This window comes from Ornithodoros turicata, chromosome 6 (assembly GCF_037126465.1).
Source record: "Ornithodoros turicata isolate Travis chromosome 6, ASM3712646v1, whole genome shotgun sequence".
NCBI lineage: Eukaryota > Metazoa > Arthropoda > Arachnida > Ixodida > Argasidae > Ornithodoros > Ornithodoros turicata.
In genome coordinates, this window is record NC_088206.1 from 12,276,716 (window position 1) to 12,292,142 (window position 15,427).

The following is a 15,427-nucleotide window of genomic DNA, read 5'->3' on the forward strand; positions in this document are numbered from 1 at the left end:
CGTGAATTTCGAGAGCGGGGATTTCGCAACCGGGAATATCGAGGTCCTCCCGTTCGCAGATATGTTAGTAGATGGAAGAACGTTGAAGACCGAGTAACCTTTCTTGTTCTCGACAGCCAGCGGCCGTCGATATCACTTGTCATGTGACAGTCGAAGGTGATCAACGAACGCCTGCAGCGTACGTGTGAGACTGATATTGAGCGTAATGGCGACAATGGAAGACGTACAGTGCCATTAATGCCATTGTGACGATAATTCGAGGTCGCGCATCGAATTAGACATTCAGCGAGAAAATAACTTTAATAATTTCACAGCGTTGCATACACACACTTTGGTTCAGCTCAAGCACACTTTCGCGCACAGTGGCAGTACATGATGAGAATTGATGTCCTGACGTCCTGATGGTCCTATACAGCTGGCTAACCTTTTCAGTGACTTCCTTCTTTCAACAGTGGCAGTGTCTTCCGGAAAGAGCTCGCAACCTTGTCTGGACGTCCACTTTCTCCAGTAATAGTGTCTCGAAGGTCTTCATCTGCCTGTCTGCATCCTATTATTTCCTGCACTTCTGACCTTCGTCATTTAACTCACGTTTCTGCCGTTTTCAGTCCCAATATGATGACGCGTCCTTTCTTTGCCGGACCTAATAACTGCCTCGATTTATCAAACTTAGACGCGTAGCTTCCGACAATGATCACATGTGACGACCGATGTCGGGTGTCCTTGGTGTTTTATCTTCTGTATCACACGACAATAGGAAATGCTGACCAGCAATTCTTATCGTTAATAATACTTATTTATTACTTCTACTGAATAGAAAGCTGTGTACTCTGTGCTATAATCAAGGACTCGATCACGGGGTAGTGGGCAGTTACCAGGTCGCATTCGGTTGCTTTGCAATGGGGTAGGTGGTGGTGGGGGTGGTGATGGTGAAAGGGTGGTGAATGGGGTAGAGTATATAGCCTCCAACGATGAAACACCCCAATCATCATCATGAAAATAAAATTGTTGTTCGGTTGCTTTTTCAAGTAATTCTTACCTTCTCAGCCCTCTTTGTTCTTTTTCCTTCTTTTTTTCTTTTTCTTTTTTTTTTTAGTGTTGAGGTCTGGCTGTCATATCCAATTATAGGGTTCAGCATTTAATACTTGTGAAATACACTCCGGCGCTATAACCTAAAAAAACGGTACACCATTTTTGACGTTTTGGAACCAGTACTCGCTCCATCACCAGTCCAAGGCCGGCCGGCCATGTTTAATACGTGTGAAACACAGTCTGACAACAACAACAACAACAAAAAAAAAGAGAGAGAAAATATCAATGAAGCGGTATGACATTGACGGGGCCAGTACTTACTCCGAAACGTCACACACACAAATAGAGATACGAGGATGAGAAACGTCAAAATGTTTTACTGCTTACTGTTTTACTACTTACTGTATATTGTTTTACTGGATCCATCATGGCTCTGAAACGTCAAGATGTTTTTCATCTTTTTTGTGTTTTAGCGCCGGAAAGTTTGAGGGAAAAAATATTGTATTAGAGGTGTTTATAGACTTCTCTAAAGTATTTGACAGAATTGATCACAAAATACTTTTGCAGAAGTTATTTAGGTATGGCATTCGGGGTAATGTACTTCAACTTTTCCGTATATATCTATCTTGTCGGAAGCAATGCGTGCAAATTAATTCTGCTATATCAGACTTGTAAAATATAACAATTGGGGTACCTCAAGGAAGCATTCTCGGTCCATCTTTATTTAATTTATATATTAAGGACATCATAGACATAGCACGCACAGTCTCGTATGTAATACACGCCGATGATATCAGTATATTTTTGTCAGGGTCTTGTGTGAATGACTTGATTAAACGAACTACTACAGTACTTGATACCATGCCACTCTTGGGCGCAGAAAAACAAACTCATCATAAATACGAAGAAAACTAAGGCTATGATATTTCGACCTAAAAATAAGAAAGTTTATAGAGATATCGAACTTAAAATGGCTTCCAATTCTGTTGACATAGTCAATAGATCTAAATTATTGGGAGTATATTTTTCTCATACAATGTCTTGGGATGAGCACTATCGACATGTACAATCCAAAATATCTTCACCAGTAGGGATACTTTACAGACATTTCTATCTTCCTACTAAAGCTAAACTGGTAATATACAAGGCCTTATTTCTTTCTCACGTCCAGTACTGTCACCTTGTGTGGGGAACCTCCGACCAAAAAAAAAAAAAAATATCGAATCCCTTTTAGTCTTAATAAAAAAGCTATACGGGCAATAGCAAATGTAGGTTACAATACGAGCACAGAACATTTAGTTACAAATTTATCCCTCATAAGGGTGACAGAATTGTACAAATATCACTTAATTTTAACTTATAAACGCGTGCATCACCAAAATAACTATAGCTTTCACAACATTAAACTAGAAAAAAAAATGAACACTTACACTGCTTACGTTCCCTTCCGACGTGGGTTGTTCATAGGCCCCGGACAGAATACGGAACACAACTAATATCATACCAGTTGCCAACATTACTTAATGTCCATACGCAGGTTAACTTCCTAAACATAAGCAAACCTGACATTAGGCGGTGGTGGTGGTGGTGATGTTGAAAGGGCTTGCCGTTGTCGGCCTCACGTATGTGGGCAACGTCACGACTGACGCCCTGGGGAAATGTGCGTCCTGGGCCGACTTCTAGGGGAGCTGTGCCGACATATGTCTGAAAGCGTCTGAGGAAAACCCAGGAAAAACCCCTAGACAGCACAGCCGGCACCGGGATTCGAACCCGGGTACCATTGGCGCCTTCTCTTTGCCGCTGACGAATAACGAATAACATGTCTTCAGTTGTGTACGGTTCTTGCGAAGTATTTCAATTAACGCAGCCTCCATGTGTTATTTCTCTTTTCTTTTTTTTTTTTGTATTTTGTATCGCTTATGTTACTTGTATTGCTGTGTTACTTGCTTGTGTTACATGTGTGTTACATGCTTGTGTTACTTATAATGCTGCTTGTACTGCTGAAGAAGGGGCTGGCGGGACTCGTCAAGCCACATTGCGTGTTTTTTTTCCCATTAGCCTGGGCTTACTGTAAAAAGTAAGAACAAATAAATGAAATGAATGAATGAATGTGCTTCACACGTATTAACTGATATGGCTGTTGCCGGCCTTTGGACTATTTTGAAGTGTTCAGTATTTGAATTTGGGCACGAAATTACCTTTACAAAAAATGTGGTTGAGCTTCATTCGAGACTCATATTCTGGATAGAAGTTTACATAATGTTGGAGCTAGTCCGTACAGCGCCTCCATTAGACCTAGTCAGCGTGACAAGTACGACAGCATTATTACTTTACCCTGAAGCTTCAGGAAACGATACACACTACATAGGTCTTTGAGGAGTCACTTTTTTAGGTTTTGAACACAGCGGTGCCAGGATTCCAAAATGGGTCGACTCGAGCTCGTATAATAGCGTTACGTATGATACGCATTTCGGCAAGTCTTCCCAGCATTCGATGAAAAAATGTAGAATTTCCTATCAAAGCTGGTAGAACGACAGTACTTCTACCATTTCGGGCCAATCCACGCGCGCCTTAATTCTCCTCTGCGGGTATAAGCGTCGGCGTCCCTTACCCCCCCCCCCCCTCTCTCTCACGTTTGCTCAAAGAAAAAAAAAAAAAAAAGGTAGAATTTCCTACCCAAGCTGGTAGAACGACACTTTTCTACTCTGTAGTTTGTACCCAAAAGGTAAAATTGGTTTGAGTAGAAATATGGTTGCAATACAGCTCTACCGAGATGGGTAGAAAATTCTACCTGTTTTTCTTAGAGTGATACGTGCATGCATGCGCCTAGGATACGTACGTACCACAAAGGTGTCGCGTGTTATACTTCTGCCATTCCAGCAAATCCCAAATTACGTCCATGTGCTGAGTTTGAGGACGTTGGACTATAGCGTCAACGTAATCGCACCTGCTACTCAGTCGAAGATTTTAAGACACGTATTCCACATCGAATGCATGATTATGAAGAATGCAAGATACAGGCCGCCTGAGTGAGACCTGTGAACGCTCATAAGATGAGGCGCATACGCCTGGTCTTCCGTCATGTGATGGAACTGTTCTCGCAACATCACCATCTACACATCGTACCACGCGCAATCTGGTCTTGGGCGAATTTGGGACCACCCGGTCCAGGAAGTGACCTTTGGTGTCGAGGGTGTGGAAGACGAATGTCCCGAGGTGAAGGTCGCCACCCTTTGGTCGGCCAGTCGTCCGTCTCCATTGTTTCACAAGCTGCCTTCAATTGAAAGAGCCCGGGAAAATTACGGCGCGCGTGCTTAGCCGATGGGGTCTTTCTATGGCATTGACTTCTTTATGGTTGAGTTCACGAGTGATGTATGGGAGTCTTATTGCATACCGAGGGGACCGTCACAGTTATTTAAAGCTTGCGCGGAGTATAATAGGTGTATACGGCTATACGCGCTGTCGGCAACCGTACAACGCTGGTCATTGTACAACCGACGGCAGGGATGTAAACAGATAAGGTGAGAGCGTATAGACGAATTGTTTGTAAATCGCTATAGCTACACACAGAAAAAAAAGCGTTCGAAAAAGAACTTTTTGCAGTTCTTCGGCCTGTCCGTATTTTTCACCTTTAAAGAGTTCTTTGAAGAACTGTGAAGTTCAGTTCTTAACCAAGAACTTATAAACCGTACTATGTGAAGAACGCTTTCAAGGAGGTCAGTTCTTTGCCAAGAACTATTTAGGCGCGCGCAGATGAACCTTCTCAGCATTATGAGTTCTTCGTTGCGAACTAATTATGTGTACTTCAGAAGAACCGTTTCGCAATACAAGTTCTTCGTCACGAACTATTTAGGCGTATCACGGAAGAACCTTCGCACTATTATTAGTTCTTCGTCAAAAACTGTTTAGTAGTACTACGGAAGAACCGTTTCACAAATATAAGTACTTTGTAACGAACTATTTAGGTGTACTTTAGAAGCACCTTCTTAAAGCCATCAGTTCTTCGTCACGAACCACTTAAACACAGTTCGGAAGAACGTTCCCAAGGGCATTAGTTGTTCGCAATGAACATTTTAAGCGTGCTTCTGAAGAACACCGGACAGTCATGGAAAGAACCGTTACGTTGATTCGAGCTCTTGACTAAAGATTGCGGGAACCGTGCAACGAAAGAACCGGGGGGGGGGGGGGGGGTTAGTAAAAAAGAAATTTAGATGTTGGCCCCAAACCACTGAGGTCCGGCTGCTCCAGGATTCGTAAAAAGCCGTTTTACAAACGTTCTTAAAAAAAAAACAGAATACAGCAAGTGTTGCTGTTGTATATTGGCTGTTTAAATCCTCCATGTTATCGTCATTATTTATTTGTTGCTGTTGTCCACGCGTCACATTCCAATCGCGATTTGTGTAGAGTAAGAAGTAAAGAACGTGGATGGATTATGAGAAACGGCAAATAACATTTATTTGGCACACCATGCACAGGTTTCACATGAATCAATTAGAGCTCAGCAGTGAGCGATGTTGAGCAGTCTCAGAACTACAGCCGGTACGCGTGTTGACCGAATGGACAGCAGTTCGTGTTGCACAAAAAGCAGTGCGTTCTTTGCAAGCGTCCATGGGTCTTCCACTTTTCGACATGTATACATGTCGAAAAGTGGAAGACCCATGGACGCGGTGGAGGTGAGTTGGAGCGAACGCCTGAGGTCCAGACCGCCGACATTTCCGAACAGAAACCGCGTGTTCTTCCACTCGGCCAATTATAGTACAGTTTGTGCGTCCTTATAACGTTATATTATAACTTGAGGGAACTTGGCAATACTCCGACGTTCCACGTGGCAGTATAGGTGGTCTACAAGGCTCAGAAGGAGAACATACTCTGTTCGAAATACCGACGGCTTGGCTCGTCTTGAGGCGCACCGCCGATTTGCTAGATTTTCTACTGGCTAGGATATTGATATTGATAGGATACATATTAGGATGCTGGTTAGGATAGTAACATTTGGACTGTTTCGCACCGACACCGAGATTGAAAGGCACAGGACTGGTGCAAATCGCGTTGGGAAGGGCTGTGCGGTCGCGGGCCGGTTCTTGGATGCCGGGTCAAGTCTACGTGATTTTGGGTATGCGCCGGGCCGTGCCTATAAATCTAGGCCTTAACCTGGAGATAACGTCCCTCTGCAGCAGGTGTCTCAAACACGCGGCCACAGCGGCATCAACTATTCTGCGGTCCGAGGCCCTTGACCACCGAACAGAAGGAAGTTCCCCTAAAAATATTTAATGAGCAGTTAGGAATGAAACCAGATTATAAGACATTGTTTTCACCCTTGCCTGGGATATAGTGCTGCCGTTGTCCATGTTAAGCAGCACATACGTATATGGGCTCTTCTTGCGGGTCATATGGATCTCAACGACAGGTCACGGTCACAGCAACCTGGTCTTAGCGTGCGCGTTGGTAAACTAGCACTATCATTCATGTGCTAAGTGTGTATAGCCCCCCCCCCCTCCCCTTCAGGATGTCATCCACGGAAAACTAGCAAGGAACAGAGAAAGGAGAACAAGATATAGACGGAACGATCATGTACAAGGGCCGTCGTATTTTAATTTTTTAGGAGTCATATTAAAGTGGGAAACCCGAAACCGTTACAAAAGAAGCTATATGCGGGTTGGTCCAAATCCATTGGATACGCGACGTCATCCTGTTTGTCTACGTCCTCCATCTGCTCGTCGCTTAGCCAATAAACCCGTAACCACACAGTGTCAACAAAGTCAGATTGCTGTTTCTCTCTGACGTTTCTTTTTTTTTTTTTTTTTTCAAGATAAAACGGAAAGCAAAGGCACCAATACAGCGTGTAAATAGGCGATAATTCTTGAACATTGCCATAATCATCTGTGAAGAACTACGTATTTTGGGGGTGCGTAATGTGGAATTTTGCAGTAATGCCGTCCGGCTACACAATAAATACATCGCTCCTGGTCATTTTGTATACTGTTATTTCATGGCATTTTAGGGTGTGTTATGGTAATTACGGACATTCCTATTCTGTAGACCTTAGACCTCCATGGTGTGGTCTAAGGTCAACGTGGCCCGCTGCTTGATTTGACGGTCCCTGCTCTATAGAGTCACATGGAGTTGTCTTGCAATGTAAGGTTCCCAATTATCCATGCACGGGCATCTAATACATAAGTTAGTCCTACTAATCCAAGGGAGCTAGCATCCGGCAAAGCGTAAGGAATGGAGAAACAAGAATTGTTCAAAAACGTACAGCTGCATTTTATATCACCGCTACGTATACAGAAGAGCTGCTATCTGCCCAACAATTCTCCGAAATACGTTGTGTATCAAATATATATATATATATATATATATACATAAAGACTTCTACAAAGTTCGAGGCCCGTCCTTGATTCCCTCAGATGATAGGGTGCTGACGTCCGAGCTCGTTCATCCATTCCTGTGCGGATAGTTTATGTGCTGTATCAAAGTGAAACGACCACCACTTCTGCGAATAAATTGCACGCGATGTATCTACAGGTCAAAGCAACGCATCGTGTCTTCCCTGAATTCCACGCCCAGGCTCGGACGTGAGCAACTTATTAGGTTTCGTCGCCACGCTATTTTCTTTTGCATCGCGAGTTCTCCTAGCGAACGCGCCGTCGCTTCCTGGAAGTGGATGCTATATGGAAAAACGGACTGAAGGGGCGTTGTGTTTTCATTCGGGTCGAGGCACGGATTGAAATTTACGTTCCCTGATCCTGCCTGGCGCCTTTCGTTTCTTCGTGTTTACAAACACGGCGTCCGTGACTCACCGCGGGCACGATGGCAGACGATAGAATATTCGCGGAAGTCGGTTCAAGGTCTGGCAACATGGGCGCAGCCGGTTAGGGGCGTTGGTCAGCCAGCCAAGGGTGGAAGATGGTCAACTGATTGATTGATTGATTTTAAAAGAAAAAAATGGAGATGGTAGTCTCGAGCCACTCGGGACTGGCTACTCCAGGACGCGTTATTAATAAAAGAAAGGGAAACTACACAAGATGGGGAAGATGGTCAACTGCACAGACGTGTTGAGGGGATTTCCCGAAGAATTTCGGGGAGCTGGTCCATCGGGCGATTCTTCGTTGCTGGAAATGAGTGTGATTATTGTCATGCAATATGATTAATTGAGAAAGTCTACGAGCAGCTTTGTAACACGAAAGAGCAAATTCCATATAGACTTCTACCCGAGAAACGTCATCATGACGTTGGTAGACACACTGAAACCGAGACAAATCGGAAGGGGAGGGCTGGGTTCCACGAATGCGCACTTGTCCGCTGCCTCTTATTGAAAGAAAAGTAGGACCGAAGGTCGCGTCCCTTTCAGGGACCATCGTAATCCCCTCAAGACCGTGGGTACCTTGTTCGCCCCTAGCTTCGAGTGTATAATTCAATTCTACCAAATTGGTGGCGCTGTCGAACACTATGACGACATTTGTTTACAAACAGGGAGAGGTCTATTTGTTGTAAAAGCCAGACAGCGGCGGAAACCGAACCCACACTATGGTGTTAGTCCACCACCTGCACCCCTTGATTCCACAGTCACACTGCCACGGATTAGCGAAGACTAGCCAAGGAGAGGGGGGTGGGGGGTATGCTGAAATAAACGCTTGAAGTTTTAAAACATAAAAAACTCCACGTTTAAAATTCCACCCACCCAAATCCATCCGGTGAAATCAGTCGTATGACACTGTAAAATTAATCATAGTTTAGCCTGGAGTGCTTCTCTGCCGTACGTTAGTTTACGAGCGGCACTATATGTTCTCTTCAAAGAAAACCGCTGTAACTAACCGATATGACTAACGTTTCTTATTCATATCTGCACCAAGATTAAACGTGTTTCTTCCAGTAATAGCTGAGGAAATCGAAATATCCAATTTGAAAGTGCACAGGACGACGCGTATTGATACAGACATAACACACACATTCCTGCGCGTTGAGCTATGAACGAGGCTATTCCTATAAACCGCTTTCTATTCATTCCAAGATAGGGAACTTTATCAATACGTCACTCTTCAAACAAGGTCCTTCTGCGTTAGTATTGAGGCACACTGTTCCAACCAATGAAGGACGTACAATTTTCCGACGCGGATGTAGACAGCTTCCGCTGAGCACCAATCAGAGAGGGTGGATTTTGAGAGGGTGGGTTAACTTTGCGTTTGTTTTGAGGCCGTTGATATTTACATGATTTATTTTTAAAAGTTTATTTTGGAAATTGGGTTTTTAGAAGATTTATTTGTCAGCATTTTATTTAAAATTGTTTATATCAGTGTCACACCCATAGGCGCCGACTGCGGGGGGGGGGGGCCTTGCCCCCCCCGGAACATGAACTAAGGGGGGCGCCGCCTCCCCCGGGAAGTCCCGCTATGAGACTGACACCAACCTTTGGGGCTCGGAGCGCCCGGGTCAAAAGAGCGAAGAGGCACCAACCCCAAAAATGCATCTTGCAATTTGTAAAATATGTATCCGCCCACCATACTCATTATCACAGTAGAAGGTGAGGCGAAGACACAGAGGATGACACGACACATAGCCCTGGATTTCGCCCAAAGCAATCAGATCAATGAAACGAAGCAGACGAAAAGGTACCAGCAGCTGCCAGTGAAGTGTAACGGCAGGATCTTCGGAATGCATATCCGTTGGGAGCGGGTTCAACTCCCGCTGCTCCATCTCATTGACCATATTCATTATATTGCGCGCATTTCGGGTCAAACACTGAGGATTCAGTGCATTTTGTTCCTTTTGCACTCAGTTTTCAAAGGCGTAATGCCTCCAGTTGTGCACATGTTCATACCTTACCTTTTTTTCTTAATAAACAAAGCCCCCCCCCCCCCCGCCAAAGTACTTACTTCGCGGTGCGCCTTTGCTCCCCCCCCCCCCCCCCCCCGGGAAAATGGAAACTCTCCGCCTCTGGTCACACCCAAGGTAGTCTCATCTCATTCAACGAACTGACACGCACCTTGCGAACAGGCACCATGAGGTTCGTGTTCTGTTTGTCAGCTTGTGTGTTCCTGCCTCACAACAGTTACTTGGCAAGTCCCCTTTATTATCAGACACATGACCTTTTTTTTTTCTTCTTTTTCTATCACATCACATCACATCAGACACATGACGTTGCGCAACTTCCGTGTTTATTGTAACATGTCGCACCAATTTTGAACAAGGCGACTATACAGTATAGGGGAATAAGGCCCAAGTGTCGTTCAAGTGCATGTTCCTGGGTTATCCACCAAATCTGACATCAGCTGAATTGCGTTGAGTTGAGTTGAGTTGACATCAGCTATCGAAACCCAATTAGCTTGAGGACATTAAACCTATAACTACAACTGCACTGTAGCTTCATTAACACAGATCTCGCGTGATCCATGAAGGCTAGACACATAATACTGACAACCAGTTTACACTGTAACTATACGTTGGCACGAACTGTCGGTTTGAACAAACCAATTCATCAAACGCACTGCTCAGCCCACACACACACATACAAAAGTCCAACTGCAGTGCTTGTATAACACGCCGTTGCGAAAGACATCACAGCAAACCACACCCATTTCATTTCTTGCTTCATAATTACAATCAGCGCCAGTCCACCAGCACGCAGGCGAGGGTATTCAACGCAGACGACGGTCTAGCACCGTGGCAGACGACGGGCGGCACCTTCCATCACGTTACTTAGCAAACATTTCTGGGTAACGTCAAAGACCGAAGGTTGCTGAGAAGAGAGACCTTTTCTAATTTGCCTTGTGCGCGGACATCGTACGACATCTGACAGGGTCCTTGAACCTTCGGCCACCCGCTCAAGGGCGTCGATGACGCCGCCGCAGCAAGAACGCCCGTTCTGGTGTAGGACAGCCCACCCGACGCCGCCGAAAACATTGTAGTGTCTGCAAGAATCTATGTGGGTTGCCTTGAATATGACGAAGTGAGAATGAGAGTACAGAAATATTTCAGCTTGGTATTGGTGTCATGGGTGGTTAAGCGTGAATGGAGCTTGATGAAGTCTGATGAGTTCAAGTTCGTGTGCATGAAAGATCGGAAGGTCGGATAAAAAGGCAGAAAGGTTATCGCGCTAGCTTTCCAATTGAGTCGGGGTGAGTAATGGATTGAGGATCGCGTGTAAGCATTTCCGTTAAAAGGTCATGTAAGCAGACAACATATTTTGCCATTGCGAATCGAATGCGCCAGATCTCAAAAGGATAAAGCACGAGATTAATTTTTTGTGCTATCCACTTTTAACCTTACCCTGGCATGCTGTCCTACACACTAAGGTAGCATACTTGTTATCTTTTTAGTTAAGCCACAACCGTCTTGAAGGTCTAGAAGGCGACTGTTTAGGAAACCACAGGAGGCTCACGAAGCTCAATGCGGTCTCAGACACATAATATATAATGAAGCCTCAAACAATGAAGCAATTTTTGCTCAAAGTCCACGTTTTAGTCTAGCAAGACGCAGAAACAGAAAGTCGCTCCTGGAAAGTGAACAAAATAACAATAACAACAACAACTACAAAAAAAAAGAAAAAAAAAAGAAATGCATTTTGAAATGTACCGCGAATGTAGGCTTCAGGTATATCTGGCCCGAAGGTCCCCAAAGGAGAGTTTGGCGCCTGTCTTCTGCCGGCCATGGCTTGCCTTCGGTATCCTACCGTGTCCGACACCTAATCGCTGGCGCTTCGGGAATGTGGCCGAGATCGCCGGACGTCGCGGCTGACGCTAGTTGTAGAGAGCGGTGCCAGAACAGGTATCATCGTCACCGGTTGGCAAAACCGACGATCCAACCTAAAAAAAAACATATAATAATAAATTAATAATCATGAATAATCCGCTAGTTATACGATGTCCCTGGCCAGACGCATTCTTTCACTATCCTGTTTCACAGATTGTTTGAAGAGGATCCTCGAAGTCTTGCTGGCAGGATCCTGGGTTTCCTGTCAACGAATAACAAAAGTTGAGAGCCCCTTACCTGGACCAAGAAATGGTTCATGTGGAGGGACACCACCTCCTCTACAAGCTCTTAATCGTTGCTGCGTGGACAGCGTACCCATCACTGAGTATGTCCAAACTGCTTTTATTAGCTTTAGATTATTTTAACTTGTCTTGCATCACCGAAACCGACAGTCAACAGACAGAAGAAGAAGAGAGAAGAAGCGGGGGTGGGGATATGTTTATTAAGAAAAAAAAATCCTATAGTACATCTTCACGGAGGTTAGCTATACCCATTACTATTTACTTTGTTCAAAGGATCAAAGAAGGTCGAACCCCCACTTCTTTCTTATTCGGAGGATCTTGAACCCCTGCCCACGTCTAGGAATTCTTTAGATCATCCTTGCAAGGCCACAGTAGTGGTATAAACGCACCTGCAATACAGCTTACGTCACGCGTTCTGATCACAGCAGGAGCAGGAAACACCTCCGTGACGGAAAGGGTGAGGTGTCGTTACTGACTTACTCAAAACTAAAACCGGGCGTGAGTGAAAAGGTAGTTGCCTCCCTTTGTCTCAAAGGTCTTAAACATTCTCTCCGCCAGTGTAAGAAAGGCGAAAGTCATCCTCATCGATCACCATGCCAGGGGCTACCAGAGTTTGCCGACTCCAACCGCCAGGGGTCGGTCATCCAACTAGTGCTTCCCCCTGGTGGCCATGATGGATTGAGTTTCGGGAAAGGAAGCGTTGGTTCAGCTCGGTTTATTCCAAGTTGCAAATCAACTGCAATGGGAGATTTACGATGATGATGGTGATGTTGCTGAACTGCATCTCAATGATGAATGACAGATCAGCACGGCAGTGTGAGGGCCAACGTTCAACTTTTAGCGACATTTTTACGATCAACATACATGAAACTTCCACTTTCAAATCACTCTTGACGGAAGCGACCTCTAACGACAGGGATTTTCATTCTTATTGCGGAAAGCGCTGGTTCATGGTCGTTCTGAGTTGCAGGACACCACAAATAGAGTTGATTCCAGTTTCCTGGACAGACATATCCAGGACCACTTGGACGGACTTGGATTTCTCGCTCATTTTACTTCACTAATATTTGAGATATTAGGTTACACTAGAATAATTTTCGGAGCACCTAACTACGTGCGAATTTATAATTCGAAAAATTGCAAGTGGCGTTGGGGTCGCTTACAGACTGGGGACAGCTCGTAACTTTTGAGGAAAAAGAAAAAAGAAAAGCAGCGTATACTGCTTTGGAAAAGGTTTAAAAACGCGAGGAGTAATGAAAAATTAATGTAAAGGAAAATGGCTCTACATATGATGGACCACAGCACCGATGACCCGCATGCCCGAGGAAGGATTCGCATGTTTCCATCTGTTAAACAGGGACGGTGTAGGGCTCGACGAAAGTCTACCGTACGCCGGATGCGGTTTGACCTTCGTAGGTTTTCTCAAAATGGTCAGGCAACAGTCGTAGGTGACGTATACATTCACCTCTGGATTTCTGCAGAACGACTTCTGCAGCACTTTTAGGGTTGGGCAGAACGCCGCAACAGCCCGGTGGGTCACGTGTGGGTTGAATTTTCCAAGCGAACTTTCACGATATATCTTGGAGATATCCCCGGGAAGCAACAGACGACGGAACCAAAACAGCCCAGTGAATTTGTACACCTTGGGCAGTATACGGTGGAATGATCCTATCGTACAAGCTATGGCAAGCCGGAGCTGAGGTTGAGCGATGGCGGGTGCTGAACTGCATTACCTGTCGGACGAACCGAGCTATTTCAGCTCAAAACCTCTCAGCGTCGATTCGATAACCCAAATCGGTAGAGGCGGTCGCTCAACAGCAACACATCCTGTGCTGGGCGCCACTGCACTTGCACGGCCTGCGTCAAGCCACCTGACGCCACGCCACTTGACCCAAGATGTGCGCCCGGCCAGTAGGCACAGGCTCAAGCGAGTAAAGAACACCGAAGTAAAAGCACTGCACGGGCCAAGCTGAAATATCCTCTCCAGTGTCAGAACGAGGGCGAGTGTGAACGAGTATACAGAGAAAAAGCGAATGTCAGGGCCCAGTAGAAACTCTATAAGGCCGCGAGCCATATGGTGTTCTTCACAGAGTTACAGAAATATTGAGCGCAAGCCGAGGCACTTGACTCTAACATGTGAGACCAACAGATAGGCCTCCATCCGCACGACGTTGATACATCCGAGCTCGCGACACTCATCCCGCAGAACCGCCCCAGATGAACTGAAACGCTACGCGAGTATATAGCGAGCAGCCAACAGGATCGTAGGCCGGGGGGGGGGGGGGGGGGCGGAGTGTTCTCCAAATTATTGACAGTTATGGTACTGTTGTATTGCCAACTGTAGGATGGGACAAGCGCAAGCATGCTCACATCCCGTTTCAAAAATAACATTGCCCCAGCTCTAAAAACGAAGAACAGTCATACACTGCTTTGTCTCCCGCTATCCACGGCGATCATTAGAACGTGCATCTCCATGCGTTTCTAACTTCCCCCCCCCCCCCCCGTGTATTTCTTGTCATTTCTATTGTCATTTCTATTGTCTATTGCCAACATTTCGAACGCATTTGAAACTCGCATTGGTATCGCATTGGTATCGCATTGGCTATCGTAGGTGGCAGTGATGGCCACTAACTACTTCTACAGTAGTTTAACTATAACTACTAACTACTTTGCGATAGGGTAGTTTAACTAGTAGTTCAACTACTTTTCAAGAGAGCAGTTAAAACTACTTCTTTAACTACTGCAATGTAGTTTAACTACATCTATAACTACTTAACGTTGTCCGCCAACACCAATCCCCTTGTAGTGTTCTTGGACACCTAAATATGAATCACAACCAATTATAAACTTTGGCTCAAGCCATTGCTACGATCGTCAAATACAAAGCTTGCAGCGGGATTCTTTCTGTGCCTACGCAATAAACTAAGTTGCAGAAAATTATTTCACAGCAAATGAGGCTTCACTAGACAAGCATTAAAAGTGAAGATTTAGTACACATGACACAATTGCTCTGCACCTCCGTTCTCATCATACAAGTAGCTCAAGGTAAAAGTCGGAAGCACAATCATGCCGTAAAGCTTGCTGCAAAATCGGAAGTAGTTGGCGCCTTCAGTAACCTAACTACTGCAGTGAACTACTTAAAATAGTAGTATAACTAGTAGTTGCCGCTACATTTCTGCAAGTAATTGCTAACTACTTTTTAACTACAATCAGGTAGTTTAACTAGTAGTTTAACTACATGTAGTTAACTATACTGGCCATCACTGGTAGGTGGTTTTCTTCAACACGTCTTTTTCCTTTTTCGCCACGTTCAAGGGGAGTGGGAGATCATATTCTAGTCGCCTTGCTAGGTATATAGGTATCAGAGCGCCAGACTCCCTGGAAGAAGTGAATTTTTAAGAAAACAT

The 15,427-nt window shown here is 45.0% G+C and overlaps 1 protein-coding gene across 3 annotated transcripts in view; it reads left to right on the forward strand.

Annotated features, from left to right (window-relative positions):
- Positions 1-15,427, forward strand: part of LOC135399102 (WASH complex subunit 5-like) — a 57,019-nt gene that overhangs the window by 17,310 nt on the left and 24,282 nt on the right. The window contains exon 1 of one of the 3 annotated variants that reach the window (XM_064630802.1): positions 12,023-12,103. The exons of the other annotated variants lie outside the window; for them this stretch is intronic. The gene's annotated coding sequence lies outside the window, so the exon portion shown is untranslated. Of the gene's footprint in view, positions 1-12,022; positions 12,104-15,427 lie in introns of those variants that run through there. 3 annotated transcript variants of the gene reach the window in all.